Raw genomic sequence first — 13,570 nt, 5'->3', positions numbered from 1 at the left:
AAATGAAATTATAGGGCAGTTTGGCTCAATTTATGGTAAATGCCATTTGAATGTAATCACCTGTGTTACCATGAATGAGGAACAACTGTGCTAGATACAGACAGAACACTACCAGGAACAAGAAGATAGTGCTTTGGCAGGGAAAATATCTGTCCCTGTGGTCAGAATTTATCAAAGCCCTTGTCTTTTTAAAGAATGAATTATTGAACAGTAATTAAACTTTAACTGATGACCATTTGTATAGTGTTCTGTTAGTCTTAAACTATAAAGTAAAGAGAGTTGACTTTGTGCCCTTACATTTTAAAGGCATCACTATTTTTAAATGTTTACATGTTTAATGTAACTGCTTCACTGCTGATAATAGTTCTATGTAAAAAGTTTATTTTGGATTATGCATATTTTTAGTTAACACTAGAAAAGGTGTTACCTTTGAATTTTTAAAAGACAAGATTGCATTTGAAAATACGCTAGGGGGTGTTATTTTTTATAACATGCTTGTATAATTGGCATTGTTTGTAATTTTTATTTTTTAATTAAATGTAGGTCAAGCATATGGATTAAAACATATTCATGGGGCACCTGGGTGGCTCAGGTGGCTAAGCGTACAACTCCTGATTTCGGCTCTGGTCATGATTGCAAAGGTCCTGAGAATAGAGCCCCACGTCAGGCTCCATGCTGGGCATGGTGCCTGCTTGAGATTCTCCCTCTCCCTCTACCCCTCCCCCTGACTCTGTTGGCACTCTCTAAAAAAAAAAAAAAAAAGTATTCTATTATGGGTATGTATTTTTTAAAGATTGGTAAGGAAGCCAATGTCATGTGATTAAAATTTCTATACATTAAAGGAACTGATTCATGAAGACATTTGCTAGCTTTTTCTTTAGGTACCCTCTTCTGTGCTAGACTGATAGAAGTAAACTGTTGTGAAATCAGCTCAATCAGAGAAAGACATACCCAAAGCTGCTGCTAATTATTATGACTAATATTAGATAACCTTGCTATAACTAATAATCGTTAAAATGTTTACATATAATCTTTCTTACAGTCTACTCTTTTAAAAATTCACTGTTATAAACTTAGTTTTAGGTTACTGATGCAGAATTTGCCCAGAGCTTAAGTCACTCTGATAATAAATTAGGGACCTAGGATACTCAGTTGCTGTTAGCCACAAGAAGACTCCTTATTCTAATGTACCTCCCTCAGTGCTTAATTTATTCCCATGGAGCTCCTCAGGGGAGGGGGAGAGAAATGAACAATCCTGGCTCAATTATATTATTTCAATATTTTACTTCTGAGTCTGAAACATGACCAGAAATATTTAACATTTCTTTTTTTTAAAAAGCTTCCTATGCTCTGAGGAGATTTATTACATAAATATTTTTGTTTATCTGAATATAGGAAAAATACCAGTCCTGGCATGTTTGATAATTAGAAAACTAGGCAAAATCATTCCAAATCTTACTGAAAATTGTGTTTTAAATCGCAGCAGTTTGCCTTCAGAGATATGGTAATCTCTTAATGTACTACTGAAGGAGAGATTGAAAAGATCTTGTATATACATAATTATGCCCTGTCATAAGCATGTTTCAAGATATTAAAATAAAATGTTTCAAACAAAAAGCAGAATCAGACCAGTAAATACAGAAGACAAACTGATGGTTGCCACTGGAGAGAGGGCCAGGGGGGATGGACAAAATGGGTAAGGAGAGTGGGAGATACAGGCTTCCAGTTATGGAATGAATAAGTATAAAGGCCCAGCACGGAGAATATCGTCAGTGGTAATTGCCATAGTGTTGTATGGGGACAGACAGTGGCCACACTTGGATGGTGAGCACAGCATAACCTATAGACTTGTCGAATCACTATGTTGTACACCAGAAACTAATTAACATTGTGTGTCAACTATACTCAAAAAAGTGTTTTTTAAACAGATGGTTTTGTTGAAAATGGGTACTTTTCTGAGTGTTGTATTTTTATGTTTGTTTACTCAAAAACCATTTTCTTTCTGTTTTTGTGAGTAGATACATTTTTGTTGAATTTAGCCATCTTAATAAACAAATCTTAATTTACTTAGTTGTGGTAATTTTCGTTTTATATTAAAGAGGAGAAAAAGTATTAAGAAGAGTTATCTACCCACTTACCTCAAACATTAAACCATGTGTTTATATATATATAATATAAAATTGTAGGCACATACCTATACTCCATCAAGTCTTCAATCCAGATATTTTCAATTAGTTTTAAAGGACTCTTTTGTAAGTGCTGCCAGTGCCGGCAGGATAAAAGTCCAGACCTCTCCACAGCTGACGGAAAGCCTCACAGCCCCCTTCCAACTTGCCACGCCCTGCTGGGCGCGTTTCTCTTGCTGCTCTCAGCACTTGGACGTGGCCGCAACAAGTTTCTGCTTGCTCGTCATTTTCTTATGCTCTCCTCTCTGCCTAGAATATCTCTCCTCCCTCTCTTCTTCATGCACTCTTCCCTCAGCCCACAGCCAGCAAATTTTATTCGTTCTTCAAAATGGTAGCACCTCTAAATTCCTCAAGACTTCATGCCCTCTTCAACCTCTCCACCAGGATAATTACACTCCTTTCTTTGTGTTTTATTCCTACTTCTACAGCCCAAGCCCTTGTTTATAGTTTTGTGTTCCCTTACATATTAGTTTTGTGAATTTGTCCCCTGTATAACAAATTACCATAAACTTATCAACTTAAAACAACATACATTTATTATCTCACATTTCTTTAGATCAGAATTCTGCATGGGCTCTCAGTGGACTCTCAGCTTGGGATCCCACAAGGCCGACATTGAAGGTACCGGACAGCCTGGGCTCTCTAATCTGGAGCCTCTGGGGAAAATCCACTTCTAGGCTTATCTGTTATTCGGGTGTTGGCAGAATTCAGTTCCTAGTGCTTGTGGATTGAGCAGGGGTCACTCTCAGCAACTGGAGGTCACGCTCCAGTTTTGGCACACGGCCCCCTCTTCAAAGATAGCAACAACTCATTAAGTCTGCTGAATTAAATCCCCCTCATGGAGGAGTTGAATCTACCTAATTCAAATCTGTCTGACTTTTCCATCCACTACCAGCTGGGGAAAACTACTTTTAAAGGAATTATGTGAGTAGATGTAGCCCACCAGGATAATTTCCCTTTTCATTAGTTCAAGATCCACTGATTAGTAACCTTACTTACATCTGGAAAAATCTCTTTTGCATATAATATCATGGGCATGATATATTCATAGGGCAGGACATCTTGGGGTGCCATTTTAGAATTCTACCTATCACAAATTAGGTTTTTCAAGGATAGGGAGCATGTCTTATTGACCTTTTAATCCTGTCACAGCAAAATGCTGATGGAGGAATAATATCGGGTAAATATGTGTAGGGCATTGTGCAAAGCATATGAACTAACTCAGTAGCGCACTAAGCAAACACAGAAGAATTGCCTGGGGTCATAATTGCATGGTAGTTAGGAGTGTGGATTCTGGAATTAGACCTGGATTTAGTTCTAGCTCTGTGCGACCTCACTGTAATTTGGGACTTTTTTTTTTTTTTAACATTATCTAAATTTGGGATTTGGGGTTTTTCTAATCTTTAAGGTAAAAATAGTATTTACCTCATAGGATAGCCATGATTATTAACCAACTGAGCCACCCAGGCGCCCCGATAGCCATGATTATTAAGATAATGCAGGTAACAAACATAAAGCCCAGGGCCTGGCATATAAGTTCTTACCTTGTCTCTATAGTGTGACATATAAAATTATAACAAATGTATAAAGAAAGGAATGAGAAGATCTAGCTAATATATACACATACATACATATATTCTTAAAAGAATTTTAACCCAGCCCCATTTTTTTTTACTTCATGTGAAAATATTGGACTTTAAGAGATATCTAAAAATGTATCCAAATACTTACTGTCCCTATATTAGAGCCCTATGTTAGGCACCATTGGGGTTTGCAAAATTAAAAAGAATACTTATTTTTGAGAAGTTCATGTAAGAGTTTGTAGGATCAACCATATTAGAGAATATTGAGGTGAATTACTGCTTGAATTTGCATTCTGCATATCTAACAGTAATATATCTGTACACAGACATTTAAAACAATCCCTATCTACCACCAGTGTACCTGAGAAATTAGTTGAAAAGATAATACATAAAACAACAATAGGCGATATAAAAGAGTATCAGTATAACATAAACATCTAACTTTAAGTGTTATAAGAGATCAGAGAGAGGCATGAGAACTTTTACAAAGCAATTTTTCAACAAGTGCAAAATGCCTTGTATCTTTTTACTACTAAAATGAGTTAAGCAATGCAAAATTATGTACTATGAGTATCTTGGGACAATGTGAGAGCAAGTCGTAATAGGAAGATTTTTCAAATCTAGGAGAAATAAGTAAAATAGAAATCAGTTTATCCAGTAGGTTCCTGGAGGAGTTTAATTTTACAGCATTCAAATTTAAGGGGGGAATGTAGTCATGAAAGTTGTGGAAAAGAATGGATTAGATAAGGCAGTGAGACTATTTTTAAGGTAAGAATCCACAGAACATGGTGAAGATTGTCATGGCTAAAGTAAAATTGGCAATAGGGGAAAGGTAGGGTATGTTGGACCACGTGCAGGACCTTGAATGCCAGTTCAGGAAAATAAGACAAACTGAAATAGGAATAGTTGACATCAGCAATAGAGTTGGCAGAGTTAGTGGAAAGAGTATTCAGTTTATGAGTTGGGAGAATTGGATTCTAGTCCTTCGCTTACCATTAACTAGCCATGTTGCCTGGGCAAGCTATTTATTCATCTGTTCAACTTTCCTATCAGTAAAACCACTGGAATGGCTGATGGTATTTATCTCAAACTAATCTAGAGAGCCCTAGGCTCCTGAGTTGATAACCTTTGAGGTAGACCCAGAGAGAGTGATGCCAAGAGAGTAGCCTCTGGTTCTCCCTCTGCTAATTCAGCTAGAGCAGCTCCAAGTTGATCTGCCTCGTTTTATCCCTTCAGGGTGGTATCATAACAATCACCATATTACAAATGAGCGATTTAAGGCACAGAACAATTAAGTAACTTGCCTAAAGTCTCATGGGGAGTGAGACAGGATTTGAACGTCATCATTCATGATCCAAAGTGAGTGCTCAACTTCCTCATTGTACTCCCAGCCTCTAATAAATGTGAAATAGCAAAAAAGCATTAAGGGCAAGTTTTGCCAGACTAGCTTCCAAACTTCTCCCCTAGTGATGTGGTCCCTGGGTATATCCCTTTGTATTAGAGCCCCAAATGAAAATCCATTTCATTCACAATAAGATCCAGCATATACTATTCTGGACGTGATGCTTGGCCCCAGGAGGCATTCAGGAGGGACCTGCTTTGGGTATGTGTAAACTTGAATCGACTACTAAGCTCTGGAAAGCATTATAATAGAAATATGAAGGGGAAGAAAAGATAAATTCCATCTAAGGAAATCAGGGAGAACTGGAAGAAATGGTATTTGAGCCAGACCTTGAAAAAAACAGGGGAGGTGGGGGTATTTATTGAAAGGCTATTGGAGTCAGGCGTGAAGGAAGCCCGGAAATGGTTGGACAGGACAAGTCAGAGTCCTCAGCAACATAAAGTTGAAAGAATAAAGTCACGTTCTAGATTGTTAGAACCATCTTTTAGAGTAGTGAATACATCAGCGTATTAAAGCTGTTTAGTATCGGGGTTACAAAAATAAATCACAGAACTTTTAACATCTAGAACTGTGGTTCCAAACCAGGGGTCATTTGTGTTCACCATGGAACATTTGACAATATTTGGAGACAGTTTTGATCGCCATGCTGGGATTTGGGGTGCCACTCAGATCTGTTGGGAAGAGACCAGGATGCTGCTAACTATTAAGTCATGTCCTTTGGGGCCCTGCCTATATAGGAAGGGCATTCTGAGCAGAAGGAACAGAGCAAATGGTAGGGCAGGAGCATTATGGTGGTTTAAAATACATCTACAAATTCTTTGACACTTCTCTTCAAAGGTGGAGCCTCATTCCCCTCCCCTTCAATGTAGACTTCATGATTCAGCCCTAGTTAACAGACGATGTGGAGGTGATGCTGTGCAGCAGCTTGTGATGCTCAGTCATTATAAGGACAGCTTGCCCCTGAGCACTCTCTCTTGGATCGCTCACTTTGAGAAAAGCCAGCAGCTAACCTCAGACAGTCCTGGAAGAGACACAGCTGAAGAGGAACTGAGCCCTCCTCCCAGTGATAAGCACCACCTTTTGAGTGAGCCATCTCAGGAGCAGATCCCAGGCATGACCACCCTCCTGAGAAATTCCAAGCCAGAACCATCAGCTAAGTGCTTCCTAAATTCTTGACCCACAAAAACTTATAGTAAGATAATAAATGCCTCTTGTTGTTGTTGTTGTTTTTAAGATTTTATTTATTTGACAGAGAGAGACACAGCGAGAGAGGGAACACAAGCAGGGGGAGTGGGAGAGGGAGAAGCAGGCTTCCCGCTGAGCAGGGAGCCCGATGTGGGGCTTGATCCCAGGACCCTGGGACCATGACCTGAGCCGAAAGCAGACGCTTAACGACTGAGCCACCCAGGTGCCCCAATGCTGCTTGTTTTAACCAGTAACTTTTGGGGGCTTTGTTTCCATAGCAATAGATGGCCTTAAAAAGCGTGAAAATATAGGGTATGCCAAGGGCCTGAAATGGTTTAATTGCACATGGCTGGGGATTAGTGAGAAATAAGGTGAATGAAGCAGTGGGGTCAGATGAACTGCCTTGAATGTCAGATGAACTGAAGTGTTTGCCTTTCATTTAGTTTCTGAAGAACTCTGCCATGGGGGCTGAGGGCATCCAGATCACCTGTGACCTACTCTCTTTAGAGCAGGAGGGCAGGAGTGGTGACAGTTGGAATTGGGGGAGCACGCTCGCCATGTCTCTAGAAGAAGAAAAACGGTAGCCTGTACATGCCACTGTTACCTGTGAAGTCCATGGATGGCAGGGGCTAGTTTTGAGTCTTGCTTTGTCAATACAAAGGTGCTCAGAGGATCAAGCTTCCGCTGGCTTGATTAAAAAAAAAATTAAGAAGATAAAATAACTTTTCACATGTATCCAGGTCACTAACGTGACACCATTGACTTGATTCTTCTTACCTACCAGCCTCTTTACAAGCAGAAGGTGACACATTAAATTGCTTCTCTCTGCGACATCTGAGCATGATTGAGTTTATCAAATTCTCTTTTCAGTAGGCAAGAGGAAGGAGAGGCCTGAAGGGTTGTGAAGAGGGACCCAGAGCCATGAACAGATTGAAGGCAGGAAACGTTCACGGGCCCAGGGCAAGCCTCGTGCGTCCATCCATACCAAGCCCTCTGAGTGGAGTTCATGATTCCTGCCCCCCTCTGTGGGAAATGCAACTGTACTTTTTTTTTTTTTTCTGTAATTTGTGATACCAAAAGTGCTTTTTAAATAGTCAATTATGAGAGCAATGCTGACATCATCCCCAAATGAGTCATTCAAAGTTTCTTCAGGAAATTAGAATGGTGTGCCCAGGATACTTCCACACCTTTGCTATTTCATGCAGCAAAGCATCCCAAGAAATGAAACTCAATAAAAATGCAGAGCTATGATGCCGCTTTAGACTGATTTCAACCCAAATCAATTACTAAAATAAAATGCTTCGAGTGGAGAGCCCAGAAAGTGTTGGACTAAATGTACCACAGACCTGATCAACACCAGTGAAAATACTCTGTTGTTTAATTTTCTGCCGTGAACTTCTTGGGAAGTAGCGGATGACTTGTATTATTAATGTAATGGGGAAAACACGACATGCATTCAGCCAACACTTTAGTAGTTCCCATCATATGTAGGGCTCTGCTAGCTGCCCAGGCAGGGGAAGATGAGGATGAAGGCTAGTCTCTGTCCTCAAGGAGATTATAGATTACTTGAATTGATTCATGGGGTTTAGTTCCAGTGCCAGAAAAAAACACAAGTACTTTTCTGATCATTAACCAGCATTAAAATGACAAGTACACAATACTATGCTTTTGTTGCAGCAGCGGGACCCCATTTCCAAGCAAAATCTTATGTGGGTCTTTTAATAATAAAACAGGTCTCAGTGCAACTACTCTGGAGTGGAAAGGGAGTAAGGAGCGCATGGCCTCCCCATCCTGCTTCCTACCTATCCCACTCTTGCAGTCCCAGAAGCTGCTCTCTAGGACCTTGGGCTTTCCCACAGCAATTTGGAAACCATTAGTCTAATGCATTCCTTGAGTCTTCGTGAGGTGCTGCTAGACATTCAAATTAGAAACTGATGAGCTTTAGACTAACTCCTCTTTCTCCTTTTTGCAGTTAGTTGGGACCTTCTAGAAACTTACATTTGGACTGCTCAGTACTGGATTACTCAGTTTACAAAACAGCAAATCTCAATCCAACAACACCCCCCCCCCACACACACACACACTCGCGCGCGAGAGAGTGAGAGAGAGAGAGAGGCAGATTTTTCAATAAGAAAAAAAGAAACTATATTAATTCCAGCACCCATATAAGATTAAATTTAATGGGTTTTATGGTACTCCTGTTTTTGAATTCTATACGGTGGAGGGAAGGGGGCACCCAAATCTTCCATGTCTCCCAAGGGCTTAAAAGAGCCCTGAACGGATTCCTGGGACCATGAATTAAGGAGAGAACATATGTCATTAAACGACACATGTCCTTTCCTCACGGTCTGATAGCCACAGTCCCTGTTGTGCCAACTCCCATCCCAGTGAAGAGACAGAAGGATGCCAACAGGTTCACTGTGTGCTCTGTTCCTCCATGGCCATAAGGTCTCTGTATTTGTCCCCCTCAAATCAAAATAGTGTTCCTTCATCAATCCTGTTTCTAGTAAATTGCTCACTTAACTTGTCCTTCTTTAACAAAACTTTACTGAGATACGTAGAAGGGATCTCTTTTTGGAACTTCACAGTATCTACATGCATTAAGTACAAGCTTTAGCTGAATTATAGATGATTTCCCAAAGTGAAACAAAATAAGGACAAGATACAATGTACAAGTCAAGAAAAGGTAAGAATGAGCTCTCCTAGAAGGGGAGGCAGGCACGGAGAAGAGAAAGCAAAGGCATGATGGCCCGGCTCCCTCCCACAGGGAATCCCACTCCACAGTCTGGCCAGCGCAGTGCTGAAGGAACCCAGCGGAGGACTGAGTCCCAGGGAGGGGTGCTGCCTTCACCCACCGGCCTTAAGCCAGTCAGCGTAAGGCCGCTAAGCTGCAGACCTTGTAAAAGGGTAATGATAGGTCCTTCTTCAGAGGGTCATTGCAAGGATTCAATGAGGAAACTACACATAAAGCTATCTGCAAAGTTCCAAGGAAATAGTACGTGTCCAACAAATGTTAGCTGCTAAGGCTATTCTTACCGTCCCAACTCCTGAAGTTGTTCAAAACACAAGAAACATCTGATAGACGGCTTAGAAGACAACCCAGCTTGGGGCGGCTGCAAGGTGAGGAGCCAGTAGTCATGCGTTAACTGTGTTAACATGAATTCCCATGTTCGGTTAACCCGGGCTCTTCCTGCAGGAACTCCTCCTTTGATGTCTCACCACCATTTGAAAGCGAGACAATGGCTTTGCCAGGAGCCCTTTTTGAATCAGAGCCAGAGGAACCGTTGCAATCAAATGCTCACTAGCTTAGGATGTGCACCTAAGTGCCAGTCAACTTGGAGAAGCTGCCGATCAAAAATGTGAGTTTTTATTTTTACTATGGAGGTCTTTTTAAAGAATAATTATAGAAGCAAGGAACGGTAAGCTAAATTTTAAGATGAAACAAGAGTCATCTGAAGTTGGCACTGAAATCAGAAATGTGGGTGGAAAATTAATTAGAACAAGGAGGCAAAAGCGAGGGGAAAGACGTTAGCAAGATTTCTGGGGAGTTGGGGATGCTGGTGGTGGCAGGGGACCCTGGACTGATCGTTGACCAGTTTGGTGGTTTACCAATGAAATTTGACAGACATGTGGCCCGCAAATGATAAGATTTCTAATGAACTTAAGGCAAAAAAGTATCTGGTAAAATCTATACTTTTATTTAACTCTCTTCAGTAATTAACAAGGCCTGTTTGTTTTCTTTAGCTCCATCTCTGGTTTGAGATCATTGTTAAATAATTATAAAATATAAATAGGATCTTAGCATCTTGGGTGTATTTGGCTGTTGAGAAATCTTTCTCTAGAGAAAATACAACTTCACAATCGTACTTATTTAGGTTCCTTCAAGCTAGGAAGGAATCTCAAAGGCAATCTATTTCAACCACCTTCCAGAGACAGAAGCCACTCCCAGGAGTCCATAATATCTGTGAATTTCTAGCCTGTATTTGACGTAAGTTTTTGTTTGGGTGTTTTTTTTTTTTAATCTTACATTGTTTTTAGAACATTCAGCCTAATTTCTTGTAAGTTCTAGTTCTAAGAAAGGTCTTACATATAAAGATGGCTCATCTTTCCTGAGACTTGCAACTTTTTCCACTGACTGTACTTTGTGATTCTGCTCGGTGGTGATTTTCTGGGTTTCTCCTTACCTTTGTGGGACTAAAGGTGATTTTTTTTCAAAGTAATAGTAATCAACTACACAATTTCCAGAAACGGGTACAGCCTGTAACCTCCAAATTCCTCTTCACATAGCATCTCAAATACTTCATTAAAATGGTGACGCCAAACTTAAAACACAATGTGGCAATTCTCTGGCAGAATATAAGCTTCATGAGGGAAAAGACATGTGTTTTCTTCTCGTATTCATAGCACCTAATACAGTACCTGACACATAATGGCCTTAAAAGAATACTTAAGGGGCATTGAATGAACGTTTGTTAGAGCTGTCACTGTTTATTATTTTTCATTCACTGTGTACCAGTAACTTCTTTTAACGATGTCTACTATTTAGACAGTCACTTCATTGTTCATTAGTACATGACTTTGGTAAGTACATCTCTTGTGAAGAGAAATAATTTAACAAACTCTTATGGCATTCAACACTGATATTTCAGTTACTCAACTAATCCACCCACTGATAGAGTGAACTTTGAATTAAATGCTTTGAAGAATAAAGTCAAGTAAATCTTGATAAAAATCAAAGGCTGCGGAAATCTTGTTTGACAGAAGGCATGAACAAAAACGCTAAAATGAATACTGTTTGGGGAGAAACACTCATTCTACGGCAGACTAAATGAAGAGTAATAGTTCAAGAGTATCAAAATGCCTGTGTGATCAAAGGGCAGAAACAGCTTCTTTTTACTATGTCTTGATATTCCAGGACTCATGATAACCTTCCTACATGAGCACCTGTCTTTGTGGTAACTCAAAGTATTTGAGCACCTTATCTCATCCAACCTCAAATTTCCTGTGAGGTAGGTAAGTGCTGAGAGCTCTTGGTGCTGTTTTCAAGATTAGGCAAGTGAATTAGAGAGGCTGTTTACACACCAAATTTCACAGAGCTCTGAGAAGGAAGAGAAGGTAAGAATTAGCAGTTAATTCCCAGTCATAGAAATCAGTGTCAGAGCTTGAACGGACATTGCCAAGACCCTGGTCCAATGTGGGCTTTTCTGATAAGATTTATTTGTGATGACTTGATTCATTTCACCAACCACACAAATTGTGTATGATTTTCTAGTTATAAAAGTAATACAGGACACAGTAACGCATACATACATTCATGTAATACATGGTATAGAAGGGTATTAAATTTAAAAACAAACAAAAGACATGTGTTAGTCTCTCCTTTTATATCCCAGTGCCATTTATGAAGATTCCTATTACCCAGAGGTAACCGCTGTTAACTGTTTTGATGTATATTTCCAAAAATGTCTTATGTATCTAAAAGTGGGTGCATGTATCAATTACATCTCCCACTTCTTATTAAATAGCTATACTGGGAAGCCCAATAATCATTCCAAACTTAACATGACCTTCTACTCTTGTCTCCCAGTCCTGATCTTCTCAGTTCATCTGGAGGATACCAACTCCATCCCCCTAGGTGCGAGGGTCAAGAATCTTGAGATCATCCTTGGCTTCTCTAGCTCCTCCCTACTCCATGTCCAGTTCATCAGTAAACCTTGTTGGATGTAGGTCCAAAATATGTCCAGAATCCAACCACTTATCACCTCTCCAGTGCTTCTACCCTCATTCAAGCCACCATCATCTCTTGTCTGAATTATTACAATCGTCTTCTAACTGGTCTCCCTACTTCTTTTAGCTTCCTATTGTGTGTGCTCAGGTAGTGGAAAGAGGGATCCTGTGAAAAGACAATTTAACATACAATATGTATTTCTTCCCTACTCAAAAACAACCAAGGCTCTCCATTTAACTCATAGTAAAAGCCAAACTTCTTGCAATGGCCTACAAGACTCTATATGAACTGCTGACCCCTTACCGCTCTGATTTTATCTCCTCCCACTCTTGAGACCCCTCATCCCTCTGCTTCAGACAAATCAGTCTTTTTGCTGTCTTGAATATGCAAAGCATGTTCCTCCTTGGGGCCTTTGCACTTGTTTCCTCTGCCTGGAATGTTCTTGCCCCAGTTTCCTCTATTTCCTTCAAGTTTTAATGTAAACATAACTTTCTCAATGAGTCCCGATTGCAACTCATACTACACCCTTCCCTGCTTTAGTTCTCTCCTACAGTTTATTTTCGCTGATTTATCTTTGTTATCTCTCTCAGAGGTAGATTGCTTCCAAAGATGACTACAACATTAGCTGCCATCCCATATGCTCTTTTCTGAGGTGACATTGCCACTTCCCCATCAAGAAATGGAGTCTGCTTCCTCTCACTCGGGTCTGGGCTTCTGCTTTTGATGTCTGGAGTGCTTCCTTTTGGAAGTCAACAGACAAGTAAGAAGATCAACTACCCTCAGACCAGCAAGCCCGAAGGAAGCTCAAGCTAGCCAAGTGCTGCAAGGCCACATATGGGTAATATCAAGGCTCCAGACATGTAAATAAAGCCTTCTTGACCTTCCTAGCCTATCATAGTCATCAGCTGAATGGAGCCAAGTGAATGCCCTGGCCAACACTATCTGGAACAGAGCTGCCAGTCTGGGCCCCGAATTCCTGACTCAGGAAATAAAAAGTTGTGTTTGATGACACCATGTTTTGGGATAGTTTATTAAACAGCAGTAGATGTACAAAACATGCCTACTAGAATGTTAAGTTCTGTGAGGACGAGGATTTTTACTGGTTTTTGTTGACTGCTGTATCCGCACTGCCTACAATAATGCCTGAAACAAGGTAGCAAGTCTCAGTTTTATCCCTCTGCTAACAGTTCCCTTGGTAATTGGTCTAGAAAATAATGTGTAGGCACAAGTTAACCCTTAAGATTCACCTTATTTTGTTACTTGCTTTCCCTCTACACAGTATATTAAAAGAGGGTTCCCAGAATGTGTCTAAAACAACATTTAGCTTCCATGTACTGAATATTATTATAGCCATGGCCCATTTAATCCTCACAACAACCCAGTGAGGTAGGCATCATCATTATTCCCATTTTATACATGAGGAAATTGAGGCTTGAATAGGCAGCATAACTTGTCCAAAGTGTTGACTTTGAACTCTTAACTTCCT

This window comes from Mirounga leonina, unplaced genomic scaffold (assembly GCF_011800145.1).
Source record: "Mirounga leonina isolate KUSES-001 unplaced genomic scaffold, KU_Mleo_1.0 Mir_108, whole genome shotgun sequence".
In the NCBI taxonomy this organism is placed as follows: Eukaryota; Metazoa; Chordata; class Mammalia; order Carnivora; family Phocidae; genus Mirounga; species Mirounga leonina.
Note: the sequence above shows the minus strand (reverse complement) of the source record.